Below are 15,543 nucleotides of genomic sequence, written 5' to 3'. Positions count from 1 at the left end.
ATGTGGAAATTAGGCTGTGTACTCACGATTAGGAATAGTAGAATTTTGGACACAGTGTATTTTCGCTGAGTTCAAAGTGCTGAGTTCTATTAAAATGCATCTGTTTAGGTAACTACGTGGATTTACCACATTTAATCACATTCTATAATCTGCATTTGAGACTAGCATCTCCGCTACAGAAATGAACATCCTGCTGGTCGTAAACCCGCACCGGGGGTGAGTTTACGTAGTTTAAATATAAGCACAGTGGGCATGGGATTTCTATAAATCCAATTCACTGTATCGTAGAATGCAACGTTTTGGATGCAGCACAAATATGCCAAAAAAAGCTCCTTTGCTTTGTTGGGAAAGCCTCATACAGTGATTGGACTACCATACACTTATTAAATAATACCACCATACAATCAGCAAATAATACCAGAGAATGCTCAAGTTTTAATAGTTTGGAGGGTGATGTGATGGAGGTAATTAAAAAGGAATTGTAAGTGAAAATTTAATTGCACCTGATGCCAACCTCCACAAGGCACCATCCAAGCAACTGGACCTCCAATGCCTTATGCTAAATACTAGATAAAACACAGACCACAGTGAAATCCGTCTTAAGCCATGTTCAGACAACAGTATTTTGGTCACTATGTGACATCAGGATTTGTAAACCCAAACCAGGAGTGGGTGATAAATACAGAAGTGATGACGTGTTTCTATTACACTTTTCTTCTGATGGTTCCACTCCTGATTTTGGCTTACAAATACTGATGTAATATACTGACCAAATACTGAACATGTGAATGTGACCTTAAGAACAGTGCTATTCAAAATTTGTCTCATCAAGTGTCAAAATTGCATTGGTTAATTAAAAGGAAACCAGACTATTTGCAAAAACCCTTATTATAATCTTTTGGCATCGTAACAAGATGCTGCGAGAGTGCAGAGGGAAGATAAGTAGGATTTTTTAATGCTTTTCTCATGGTGGGTCATGCATACAAGGATAGGGATGAGGAGCCATGCATGCAAGGATAGAGATGAGGAACCATGCATACAAGGATGAGAATAAGGAGCCATGCAGACAAGGATGGGGATAAGGAGCCATGCATATGTAGGCTCCTAGCAGGTGCGTAGGATGCCGTGACACACAGGAGGCAGAGCAAGGGTTTTAACAGGTTCTTTATATCAAACAGTGATAGTACAAGCAGGGAGGTAAAGGGTGTAAACTTGTGAATGAGGAAAGTCAAATGCAGAAATTAGTAACAGGTTAACTTATCAGTCTCTGTGTGGTGGAAGAAGGTGGCTGGAAGATCCTTCGGTGGTGCAAGCGGCGGAGGGCGGCGCAAGATGTCTCCGATCCGGTCCTGCAGAAAGGCGATGCACTGTCTCCTTGCAATGACAAATCCTCCGGGTCCTTCGGCACGTGATCTCTTGGTCCGGGCACACAGTGGGGTAGAGATGATGGTCGGGGGCACAATGGAAGCAGAAAGTTCAGTAGATAAGGCCACAGTAGAAGCACACAGTCCAGCGGATGCAGCCACAGGCACAGGCCGGTCTTTAGCAGGCACTGCAGGGATGGGACTAAGCAATGCCTCCACAGTGGTGAGCGAAGCCAAGGTATGAAATCTATCCTGGTCACTACCTGGTGCGGAAGTCTCTCTGGGCTGAGGGCAGAATGTGTCGGCAGTCTTGCTAGCTGGAAATGCAGGCGTGGCTAGCTGGCGTGGGTCTGTCGAGGGGGAATCAACCGTATCACTGCTCGCAAGCTCATTCCCCACCAAGTGACCCATCTTCCCGCTCAGACTGCTATTTATGTCGGACCCGCTCCCATCAATCAGGTGTTCTGAACTGCTCCAATCAGAAATCTCTTCCCCCTGAAACAATGGTGACAGTCCCGACAGTTCCGACCCAGGCACACAAGAGAGACCGTTAGCTTGGCTCTCCTCCCTTCACTCACCCACTCTTTTTCCTCACCATTCCATGGATGAGACTCTTCAAGGAGTGTGTGACTGTGCAGATTGTTGCCAAACGAAATTTTCTTGATCATAGTGATTGTGGGGCTTGCCAGCTGTTGTTCGTTCAGATCAGGAAAAGTAGTGGAGCTCTCTTGTGGAGCTGAATCTAGCTGTGGGCCATGGATGAGCTTGTACTCTCTGGTTCCAATCTCTTGGATCTTAATCTTTCACCCCCTTCTTCGTCCTCTTCCACTGGCATATGGACCATCTCAGGAGCCTTGGGCTCCTCTTCTACTCGGACAGGGTTCTTAGGCAGGGTTGGAGCATATTCCGGTGAAGAGTTAGAGTGGGGGCATCTTCCTTTCCTTCAGGCTGGACTTTGTAGACAAGTCCGTCTGGACTAACTCTTCTTTTCACCCAATACGGGTCGTTCTCTCAACAATTTTCCAGCTTGTCTCAAGGGCGCTTCTCCCGCACTAAGACACGGTCTCCATCTCGAAACTCTGTTGTTCTGGATGGGGTCTTCTCTGCATGTACTATCTCCTGTAATCTGATCTGGATCAATCGGTGTAAGGTCTGCAGGCGGTGTTAATGTTCCCGAACCCAGGAGGACACCCCCTCCGTGTGTAGTCCTCTTCTGGGTCCAATGCCAACTCAGTGATTTCTTTTCCTTCTCAGTCGATCAGAAGAGAGTAACGTGTATATCCCGTGGTTCGATGTACTCGATTATTTTATACCCACACCAGTTCAGATGCGTACTCTGGCCACCGTGCCATCTGATCTTCCTCTAGAGTTCTTAGCATCTGAATCAGTGTACAGTTAAATTGTTCACAGGCACCTTGAGAATGGTACAGAGTGGTGCGGGACTTGTCAATCCGCTACAGGCGGTGCAATTCATCCATTACTCTTCCCAAGAAACAAGCTTCCTGATCAAAGTGAATTCTCTTCAGACACCCATAGGGTTGGATGAAGTTCTTACATATTGCGTATGTAGCGGACTCTGCAGTCTGATTCCGGGTCAGAGTCACCGCGGCAAATTTTGTGAAGTTATCCACTATTACCAGGCAATGTTCATAGCCCTGATGGTCCGGGCCGATGGTTAGATATTCTATTGTCAAGAGTTTCAGAGGAGCGGAGGTTACAGTGGGCTGAAAGGGAGCTTTCTGCTTCGGCGGCTTAGCCAGTTCAAATGTCTGGCACTTCCTACAGGCCTCGTCCTCTTTCGTCTTCAACTGGGGGTGGAAGATGAACCGTTGTAGCCATTGGAAGGTCTTTTGTGAACCATAGTGGGCTCCTTGCTCTTGTGCAGCAACAGCAATTTTAGACGATGACGTTGTTGGAATGAGGACTTGCCAGGTCATTTGGCTCAGTCCGCAGTCGTGCTTTCCGATATAGTAAGCCAGTTCTTCATCAGTAGCTGTTCCCACTGTCGTAGGATCCGCATCACCTCCGGGGACAAAGTACCTCTTTTTGTTGACCTGGGAAGTCTTTGAGAAGCCTCACATCATCTTAACAAAGCCAGTTCACCATCTTCCTGTTGAAGTTGAACCCACTCATGTCGAGTTCGTCCTAGTATGCCGTCTTGGACTGAGGAATGTATCTGTCCCTGCGTTGCCACCGCGGTCCTGGCAGACCTCCGGAATCTAGGGACCTCATCATCTTCTAGCTCTTCGTCTCTGTCCCACTCAGGTCTGGTACTCTTCCTCCTGGACAGGGCATCGGCATGGGTATTTTCTGCCCCCCTTTTGTAGGCAATGTTATAACGGAATTTTGCCATTCTGGCTACCAATCGCTGTTCCAGGGCCCCCAGTCTCACATTCTCCAGGTGCGCAAGCGGGTTGTTATCAGTACGCACCAACACATCAGAGCTTTTTCCAAAGCATACAGGGACTCCTCAATACGGGGTAATGGGTACGAGTCCCTCACAGTACAGGCGTTGAGCTTTTGTTAATCCACACAAAAACGCAAGGTGCCGTCTTTCTTCCATATTAACACAATTGGAGCAGCCCACGGACTCTGGCTCTCCCTAATCATGCTGGCTTGCAACATCTGATTCAACATGCTCTTTGCTTCTTGGTATAACTGTGGGGGAATTTGCCGGTAGCACTCTCTTATGGGCACGGTGCTCCCAGGTGATATTTCGTGCGCAATGGCTGTGGTGCAGCCAAAATCATCCTCGCAGAGGGTGAAAACTTCTTTATACCTTCCCAGCAAAGCTTCTACCTGTTGCGCCTGAGTGGGTTTGAGTTCTGCCAACTCAGCCTGCATTTGTTCTAATATGGGTCGGCCCTCTTTGATGTAATAAGGTTGTGCCATTGAATTGGGGTTTACTGACACAGTCCAGGGGTCTCCAGGTTGTATCTCCAGTTGCACCATTTGGGGGGGCATTATTTCTTCAGGTAGGTTCATTATTCGGGCCACCACACTTCTGGGAGCAACATTAATGTCCTGGTCTCCTAAGTTAATGCACCATATCGGAACAGTCCCCTCTCATACAATGGCTAATGTATGCGCCACTAGGAGTCCCATGGGTAACTGCTCTGAAGAAGATGGTTCAATTTGGACCTCAACCTCCTCTAAGGGGACAGAGGCACGAGCAGGCAAGGACAGCACTGTTTGTCCTGGTGGAAGAACGATTTTGGTGGAGGCTGGGATGATTACTTTTCCTAACACTCCTCCCTCACAGTTAGACTCCTCCTGTACTTGTGCCACTTATGCCAGTTGCTGAAAAATTCTTCTCTGTGGTGTATGTGAACCCCACTGTTTTAGGGTCTCGTTAGAGGGCTCCCTGATGAGAAGGGTTCCGAACTCCTTCAGCACATTTATCCCCAAGGTGACAGCGGGTCCATTACTCACTTCTCCCTGTGTCAGTACCACGCCTTTCCGTCCCAGGTCTTTCCCACAGATCGACACTTGCATCCATATCACCCCTGCAACCGGGATCGGTAGATGGTTGGCTGCCATTAACTTTATCACAGGCCCCATTCAGGCCGTTTTTGCCCCGGAAAGTCGCCAGAAGTAAGCTTCTGGCATCGTTGTCACCTGCAAGCCCGTGTCCACCAGGCACGTCTGTCCATTTCTGCCCTTTCCAGGGGGCATATTGACACTAAACTTGTGGGACGTCCACTACTCTTCCTCACCTGTTCTGGCTCTGGGCGGCGTCCCCCAGGCTCAGAGTCCTCTAGATTAATGGCCAGAGAGACATAACTCTTCCGCGGCAGGTGCACTCCCGTGCGATGTGTCCACTCTCTCTGCAGTTGTAACAAGTGATGAGCCTTGGCCGGCGAAACATTCGGGAGTGACGGCGGGGGTCTGGGCCTTCCCTGCGCTCTGAAGAATTACTGATAGCCTCTGTTTTCTTCTTTATGTTAGCCAGTTCCACTTTCACACTCACAAGTTCTCTCCTCATTTCTTCCACCCATTGGGGTCCAGCAATGGCATTTACAGACACCCCCACGCTCTGGACCTTCCCCACCGGGAATGTCACCCCCTGTTATGTAGGCAATCCAGTGACACAGTGTGCCAGCAATCAGAGCACATACAGTGATCTGACAATAACCCAAAAACAATAGAACGAGCTCTGAGACGTGGAATCTCTGTAGACCGCAATACCTGAACCTAACCTAAACACAACTAAAGGCAGCTGTGGATTGCGCCTGACACTACCTATGCAACTCGGCACAGCCTGAGGAGCTGACTAGCCTGAAGATAGAAAAACAAGCCTGACTTGCCTCAGAGAAATACCCCAAAGGAAAAGGCAGCCCCCCACATATAATGACTGTTAGCAAGATGAAAAGACAAACGTAGGGATGAAATAGATTCAGCAAAGTGAGGCCCGATATTCTAGATAGAGCGAGGATAGCAAAGAGAACTTTGCAGTCTACAAAAAACCCTAAAAATTAAACAAAGGATCACGAAGCACACATATAATATAGGGCCGAGAGGAATATAGTAAAACTCTCCCACTTATAGTATCCAGATACACTGGTTTACCAGGGCCACTCCAAAAATCATGTATAACAACAAGGAAACGGAGTAGAAAAATCCCAAACAACATAGTAAGATTCAATAACTTTATTAATACAAACATACAAAAACTATATGACCAAAGAATTAAAAATTACAATTGTGCACCATAACAGGTGGAAAATAAGGAGAGAACTCTAGCTGTACTGGTGTGCATGGGGAGCATAGTATGTATCCGGGGGCAAGAAAAATGCTAGCAGTCAGAAGCCATTCATATTGTCACACTAAATCAGGATTGATTCCTGCATACATCCCCGCTATCCAGGAATAGTGCCTCATGGAATAAATGCTAATGAATCAATCAGTAAGTACTAACCACTGCGTGCTTACCCATATGGTGACCGGACCGCTCACCCACTATGCACCAGGAACCCCTTAAGTTCTCTCCTTATTTTCCACCTGTTATGGTGCACAATTGTAATTTTTAATTCTTTGGTCATATAGTTTTTGTATGTTTGTATTAATAAAGTTATTGAATCTTACTATGTTGTTTGGGATTTTTCTACTCCGTTTCCTTGTTGTTATAAAAAACCCTAAAGCAAAAAACCACGCAAAGGGGGCAAAAAGACCCACCGTGCCGAACTAACGGCACGGCGGTACACCCTTTGCGTCTCAGAGCTTCCAGCAAAACGAAAAGACAAGCTGGACAGAAAAAGTAGCAACAAAAGCAAAGAAGCACTTATCTAAGCAGAGCAGCAGGCCACAGGAAAGATCCAGAAGCTCAGATCCAACACTGGAACATTGACAAGGAGCAAGGAAGACAGAATCAGGTGGAGTTAAATAACAAAGCAGCCAACGAGCTCACCAGAACACCTGAGGGAGGAAGCTCAGAAGCTGCAGTACCACTTGTGACCACAGGAGTGAATTCAGCCACAGAATTCACAACAACCCCCTGCTCCTGTTTACGCATGTGTGCCTCCCTCCATACTTCAGGGAAAGTCATTTGGGGGTTTACCCGTACACGTTCTCGCAAACCAGTCACTAGAAGGTCCCGTAACAGTATGTCTATGGGTCCTACTTCCATGCCATCTTTTCTAATAATTGCAGTGTGTAGCTCTTGCAATGCATTCATATATTGGGATACAGTCTCCCCCTCCCTCTGCATTCTACTAAAAAGACGTGTTCTCAGTTCCCCTAAGTCTGTGGGGTCTCTGTGAGTTTCCTCCAAGATCTGCAACACCTTATTAAAGGTATCTCGGTGTTGGGGGTCCGGAACATCTCTGAATCCCTTGCTTCCTCATCCAGTGCCATAATAGCCACCTCAGCCTCCAGTGCAGTGCATTGTCGTCATGCCTCTAAGGCGTTCAGTCCAGATCTACAGCATAGTGTTGCTCCCCGTAAATTTGGGAAAATTACTCAGCATGGGCCCCAGGGAAAGGCTGGTCCTGGGGCCACCCCCAACTGCTTGGTCTGCCGCCTGCATACTATTGGACTGCATCCCTCCGACTACGCCAAGTGTAGGATGCTAGCAGGTGCGTAGGATGCAGTGACACACAGGAGGCAGAGCTAGGGTTAACAAGTTCTTTTATCCAACAGTGATAATACAAGCAGGGGGTAAAGGGTGTAAACTTGCGGGTGGGGAAAGTCAAATGCAGAAAATAGTAACAGGTTAACTTATCATCAGTGTTACAGTTTAGGACCAGGAGAACAAAGAAGGTGAACCCACTGGACTGAAACAGCGAACCTCCCCAGGATGAGTGGACCAAGTAGACCACCCCTATACAGGGAGTGTTAGGAGCAGGCCCAGGGGAGATTACTGCACGGCAGCTGGTACCAGAAGAAGGAGGGAAGGGAAAAGGGCTAGGCAGGGAGGACGGGAAAAAACACGAACGACGACGAGACGCGGGTACGGGAGACTGACAAAAGACAGACGGGCGATGAGAGACAAACCAGTAGACAAGATGAGGGCACAGGACTATGGATGAGCAGAGGACGGCGGCAGGAGGACTAAGCAGAGGAACAGGAGCACCGAGGAAACGGAGACACAGGAGGACTGGAGCTGATAGGAAACAAGGAACAAACAATGGTTAGGCACAAGAAAGGAACGCTATAAACTGAAGACAAGCCGCAGAGAGAATGCAGGGCACGCAGAGAAACGAGAGCCAGAGTCACTTGCTAGGAAACAAATGACAATCAGGCACAGCCGAAAGGAAGAGGCGGCCTGATATGCAGAAAGGCAGCGTACCTTCCGGGTCAAGGTCCTCCAGGGCATAGAGAACAGCGGAAGGAGCGACTGATCATAAAAAACAGTGTGCGCAGAGAAACCTAATGCGCGCGCCCGACAGGAAGCAGGAGCCGGGCGTGCGAGCAGAGGAGACGCGCTGGAGGGAGAACAGGAGCGCGCCGGGACGCCGTGAAATGGTAAGTATGAGCGGGCAGCAGGAGCGGCGGCGGTGATGACGGTGACATGACAATCAGTCTCTTTGTGGTGGAAGAAGGTGGCTGGAAGACACCTCAGCGGCGCCACAGGCGGTTCAAGATGTCTCCGATCCGGGCCCGCAGAAGGGCGATACACTGTCTCCTTGCGATGACAAATCCTCCGGGTCCTTCGACACGTGATCTCCTGGTCCGGGCACACGTGGGGTAGAGATGATGGTCGGCGCCACAGAGGAAGAAGCAGAAAGTTCAGTAGACAAAGCCACAGTAGAAGCACACAGTTCAGCCGACACAGCCACAGGCACAGGCCGGTCCTTAGCAGGCACCACAAGGATGGGACTAAGCAATGTCTCCGTGGTGGTGAGCAGAGCCAAGGTATGAACTCTATCCTGGTCACTACCCAGTGCGGACGTCTCTCTGGGCTGAGGATAGAATGTGTCGGTAGTCTTTCTAGCTGAGAATGCAGGCGCGGCTAGCTGGCGTGGGTCCGTCGAGGGGGGAGTCAACCGTCTCATTGCTCGCGAACTCGTTCCCCGCCAAGTGACCCGTCTTCCCACTCAGACTGCTATTTATGTTAGACCCGCCCCCATCAGTCAGGTGTCCTGAACTGCTCCGGTCAGAAATCTCTTCCCCCTGAAACAATGGTGACAGCCTCAACAGTTCAGACCCAGACATCCAAGAGAGACCATTAGCTTGGCTCTTCTCCCTACACATACAATGATGGGGATAAGAAGCAATGCATACAAGGATGGGGATGAGGAACCATGCATACAAGGATAGGAATGAGGGGACAATGTATACTAGGATAGGGATGAGGGGACCATGCATACCCAGCTTATACTCTTGTCAATACGTTTTCCCAGTTTTTCGTGGCAAAGTTAGGTGCCTCGGCTTATACATGGGTATGTGCAGTGTTTCTGTTCTTCAATACGAAAATTGAATCTCATATATTAGAGTCATTACAAACAAGCAGATGACATAGCTCCCTAAATCATCACTGATTGTGGAAACTTCACACTAGACCTCAAGCAGCTTGGATTGTGTGCCTCTCCACTCTTCCTCCAGACTCTGGGACCTTGATTTCCAAATGAAATGCAAAATTTACTTTAATCTGAAAACAACACCTTGGACTTCTTTTTCTTCTTGGCCCAGGTAAGTTGCTTCTGGCATTGTCTGTTAGTCATGAGTGGCTTGACACAAGTAATGTGGATCACTGATAGCTGCTACTGTGCGAGCGCGGCAGTGCCATTTTCAAACATTGTTTTTAATGATTTTCAGGATAACCTAAAGCAAATGAATTATATACACACTAGATGGTGGCCCGATTCTAACGCATCGGGTATTCTAGAATATGCATGTCCACGTAGTATATTGCACAGCCCACGTAGTATATTGCCCAGACACATAGTATATTGCCCAACCACGCAGTATATTGCCCAGCGATGTAGTATATTGCCAAGTTACGTAGTATATTGACCAGTGACGTAGTATACAGCACAGAGCCACATAGTATATTGCTCAGCCACGTAGTATATTGCCCAGTCACGTAGTATATTGCCCAGCCACGTAGTATATTGCCCAGCCACATAGTATATTGCCCAGCCCACGTAGTATATTGTCCAGTCACGTAGTATATTGCCCAGTCACGTAGTATATTGCCCAGCCACGTAGTATATTGCCCAGTGACGTAGTATATTGCCCAGCCTCATAGTATATAGCAGAGCCACGTAGTATATTGCCCAGTCACATAGTATATTGCCCAGCCACGTAGTATATTGCATAGCCACGTAGTATATTGCCCAGCCACATAGTATATTGCCCAGTGATGTAGTATATTGCCCAGCCACGTAGTATATTGCCCAGCCACATAGTATATTGCCCAGCCAGGTAGTATATAGAAGAGCCACGTAGTATATTGCCCAGTCACATAGTATATTGCCCAGTCACGTAGTATATTGCCCAGTCACGTATTATATTGCACAGCGACGTAGTATATTGCCCAGTGATGGAGTATATTGCCCAGGCACGTAGTATATTGCACAGCCACGTAGTCTATTGCCCAGTCACGTAGTCTATTGCCCAGCCACGTAGTATATTGCCCAGCCACGTAGTATATTGCCCAGCCACGTAGTAGATTGCCCAGGCACGTAGTATATTGCCCAGCCACGTAGTCTATTGCCCAGTCACGTAGTATATTGCCCAGTCACGTAGTCTATTGCCCAGCCACGTAGTATATTGCCCAGGCACGTAGTATATTGCCCAGCGACGTAGTATATTGCCCAGCCACGTAGTATATTGCACAGTCACGTAGTATATTGCTCAGCCACGTAGTATATTGCACAGTGACGGAGTATATTGCCCAGCCACATAGTGTATTGCCCAGTCACATAGTATATTGCTCAGCCACGTAGTATATTGCACAGCGACTGAGTATATTGTCCAGCCACATAGTACATTGCCCAGTCACATAGTATATTGCCCAGTCACGTAGTATATTGCACAGTCACGTAGCATATTGCCCAGCCACATAGTATATTGCCCAGGCACGTAGTATATTGCCTAGCCACATAGTATATTGCACAGCGACAGAGTATACAGCACAGAGCCACGTAGTATAGAGACTTAAAAAAAAGAATAAACATATACTCACCTTCCGAAGCCCCGGTGAAGCCCTGCTATACTCACCATCCGCCGCCTTTCCCGCTCCTCGCGACGCTCCCGGGACCGCTCCATTGCAAACGTCAGCTTCAGGTCCCAGGGCTGCTATGAGCAGGACCTGTGATGACGTCGCGGTCACATGACTGTGACGTCACGGAAGGTCCTTGTCGCACACCAGCCCTGGGACCGGAAGCTGCCGCTTGCAATGGAGCGGACCCGGGAGCGTCGCGAGGAGCGAGAAAGGCGGCGGATGGTGAGTATAGCAGGTTTTTTGTTTTTTTTAATTATTTTTAACATGACATATTTTTACTATTGATGCTGCATAGGCAGCATTAATAGTAAATAGTTGGGGACACACAGGGTTAATAGCAGTGGTAACGGAGTGCGTTACACCGCGGACCGTTACCGCTGCCATTAACCCTTTGTGAGCACTGACCGGAGGGGACTATTCGGACGCCAGGCACTGACTGCGGGGAGGAAGGAGCGGCCATTTTCTTCCGGACTGTGCCCGTCGCCGATTGGTCGCGGCAGCCATGACAGGCAGCTGCCTCGACCAATCAGCGAATGAATAACCGTGACAGACAGAAGGACAGACAGACGGAAGTGACCCTTAGACAATTATATAGTAGATTACTTATGCGAACAGGCTGCAGCGCAGAAGGGATTTTTTTCCCAAGATTTATATATATATATATATATATATATTATTCATTACGTAAACTAGGGGGCAGTTTAGTGAGGGATCAGTGACCTGTTGGAAGCCATACTGATGAATACCTAATCATAGCACCACATGAAGACCCACCCAACAAGCCCCTTCCCCCCCCTCCCCGGAGCACGAGCATAGTATTAACTGAAAACTAAAAATAAAGATTAAACAACCACAAGACGGATTTCATCAACCATGGTATCATATTAATCGGTATAAAGGTGCCAACCTGACACTGCTTGTAGGTTACTGTGCACAATCCTGCTATCAAGTTCACTTTAACCCCTTAACGATCTTCAATATGCCTTTTAACGGCCGCACTTAAGGGTACTTATGGGGTATTGACGTACTCAGGAGAAATTGCACAACAAATTAACTGTTTAACGGGGACCGCAAAAAAAAATGTCTGATTTCCCAATTAATTTCTCTCTCCTCGCACATCAGAGGAGAAAGAAATCGGGTCCCCTGATCACCGGTACCTGTGGTGTCCCTGCATGCCCCCATAAAGTCCCCCAGGTCGCCGGAGTCTTCTTCCAGGAGAAAATTGCAGACACATGCGCAGTGCGCCTGCCGAGATCTGCCGACCGGCACCCGGCAACAATAGGACATTTTTCCTATTGGTTCATTTTCATCACTGTCACTATCACAGTGATCAAAAAATAAATAAATAAAACCCCCTTTTATCACCCTCTTAGTTAGGGAAAAATAATGAAATAAAAAAATACATTTATGTACATTATTCAATTAGGGTTAGAGTTGGGCTAAAGTGAATTGGGCTAAAGTTAGGGCTAGGGCTAGGGTTAAGGCTAGGGTTAGGGCTAGGGTTACAGTTAGAGCTAAGGTTAGGATTGGGATTAGGGATAGGGGTGTGTAAGGGTTAGGTTTGTGGTTAGGGTTATGGTTAGTGTTGGGATTATGGTCTGGAGTGTGTTGGGGTTAGGTTTGTGGTTAGGGTTATGGTTAGGGTTAGGGTGTTTTGAGATTAGGGTTGGAGTTAGAATTGGAGGGTTTCCACTGTTTAGGTACATGAGAAGGTCTCCAAACGTGACATGGCGCCACCATTGATTCCAGCCAATTTTGCGTTAAAAAAGTCAAACGGTCCTCCCTCCCTTCTGAGCCCTGCTATGCACCCAAACAGTGGCTTTTCCCTACATGTGGGGTATCTGCGCATTCAAGAGAAATTACACAACAAAGATTGTGGTTCATTTTCTCCTGGTACCCTTGTGAAAATAAAAAAACTGGTTCCAATGTAAATATTTTGTGAAAAAAGTAAAAAGTTCATTTTTTTCCTTCCACATTGCTTTAGCTCTCGTGAAGCACCTCAAGGGTTAATAACCTTCTTGAATGTGGTTTTGCGCACCTTGTGGGGTGTAGTTTTGAAAATGGTGTCACTTTTTGGAATTTTCTGTTATATTGAACCCCCAAACTCACTTCAAATGTGAGGTGGACCCTAAAAAATGGTTTTATAAATTTTGTTGGAAAAATGAGAAATCGCTGGTCAAGTTTTAACCCTTATCACTTCCTGACAAAAAAAAAATTGGGTTTCCAAAATTGTGCTGATGTAAAGTAGACATACGGGAAATGTTATTTATTAAGTATATTGAGTGACACCACAAACCGCTAAAATGAAGTACAATATGTCATGAAAAAACAGTCTCAAAATCAGTGGGGTCCGTTGAAGCATTCCAGGGTTATCACAACATAAAGATCGCATCTCACCACCTGTGCACATGACCCGATTCCTTCCCAGTTCATCCCAAACCTCGCCACAGTCTTCATCCCAACTCTAACTTATCTCTTCAACCTATCACTAACAACTGGTGTTTTCCCCTCAAGCTTTAAACATGCCTCAATCACACCTATCCTCAAAAAGCCCTCTCTTTACCCATCCTCTGTATCTAGCTATCACCCTATGTCACTTCTCCCCTATGCCTCAAAACTACTGGAACAACACGTCCATCTTGAACTGTCCTCCCATCTATCTTTCTGCTCCCTTTTTGACCGCTTACAATCAGGCTTCCGGTCACAGCACTCCACTGAAACTGCCCTAACTAAGGTCACCAATGATCTATTAACTGCCAAAAGCAAGCGACACTTCTCTACCCTCCTCCTCCTGGACCTGTCCTCTGCCTTTGACACAGTGGATCATTTCCTATTACTACTGACCCTCTCATCCCTTGGCATCACAGACTTGGCCCTATCCTGGATCTCGTCATAACTAACTGACCGAACATTCAGCGTCTCCCATTCACACACCACCTCCTCACCTCGCCCCCTATCTGTCAGAGTCCCGCAAGGTTCAGTTCTAGGGCCCCTGCTCTTCTCCATTTACACTTTTGGCCTGGGACAGCTCATAGAATCTCACAGTTTTCAGTATCATCTCTATGCTGATGACACACAGATCTACATCTCTGGACCAGATACCACCACCCTACTAACCAGAATCCCTCAATGTCTATCCGCTATTTCATCCTTCTTCTCCGCTAGATTTCTAAAACTTAACATGGACAAAACAGAATTCATTATCTTTCCCCATCTCACGCGACCCCCCAATGAACCTATCCATTATAGTAAACGGCTGCCCACTCTCCCCAGTCCCACAAGCTCGCTGCCTCGGGGTAATCCTTGACACTGATCTCTCCTTCAAACCGCATATCCAAGCCCTTTTCACTTCCTGCCGCCTTCAACTCAAAAATACTTCACGGATCCGTACATTCCTAAACCAAGAATCTGCTAAAACCCTAGTCCATGCCCTCATCATCTCCCACCTCGACTCCTGTAACCTGCTGCTCTGTGGCCTCCCCTCTAACACTCTCACACCCCTCCAATCTATTCTAAACTCTGCTGCCCAACTAATCCACCTGTCCCCCTCCTGTTCCCCTGCCTCTCCCCTCTGTCAATCCCTTCACTGGCTCCCCATTACCCAGAGACTCCAGTACAAAAGCCTAACCATGACATACAAAGCCATCCACAACCTGTCTCCTCCATACATCCGTGACCTCGTCTCCCGGTACTTTCCTGCACGCAACCTCCGATCCTCACAAGATCTCCTTCTCTACTCCCCTCTTATCTCCTCTTCCCACAATCGCATACAAGATTTCTCTCGCGCATCACCCCTACTCTGGAACTCTCTACCACAACATATCAGACTCTCACCTACCATCGAAACCTTCAAAAAGAACCTGAAGACCTACCTCTTCCGGCAAGCCTACAGCCTGCAGTAACCACCGATCGACCAAACCACTGCACGACCAGCTCTATCCTCACCTACTGTATTCTTACCCATCCCTTGTAGATTGTGAGCCCTCGTGGGCAGGGTCCTCTCTCCTCCTGTACCAGTTGTGACTTGTATTGTTCAAGATTATTGTACCTGTTTTTTATTATGTATACCCCTCCTCACATGTAAAGCGCCATGGAATAAATGGCGCTATAATAATAAATAATAATAATAATAGTGGTCAGAATTGTAAAAATTGGCTTGGTCATTAAGTACAAAATTGGCTCTGTCACTAAACAGTCTTTTGAAAAGTTGTTGCAAATTGATTCACAGGATCCAGTCCAATAGGCAACATTTTATTTGCAAGCATGGCAGGAAACACCAAAACAATTATGTCACATCAGGCCTGCTAATCAACAGAAGAGCTATGGATGCCTGCAAGTCAGAGGCATTTCTCAGGGCTCCCTTCCTATGGCCTGATTATCTGACCTTGCTGCTGGACTTCACACCAACTCTAGTCATTTGATTTTTTTGGGGAAAGAAATGGAAAAATGTTAATAGTCACAGATATTCCCATGTAAAAGAGTTGTTCCCCCACGAAAACAAGTGATAACTTC

Source organism: Ranitomeya imitator, chromosome 1 (genome assembly GCF_032444005.1).
Source record: "Ranitomeya imitator isolate aRanImi1 chromosome 1, aRanImi1.pri, whole genome shotgun sequence".
NCBI lineage: Eukaryota > Metazoa > Chordata > Amphibia > Anura > Dendrobatidae > Ranitomeya > Ranitomeya imitator.
The sequence above is the reverse complement of the archived record's forward strand: the minus strand, read 5'-3'. Positions refer to the sequence as shown.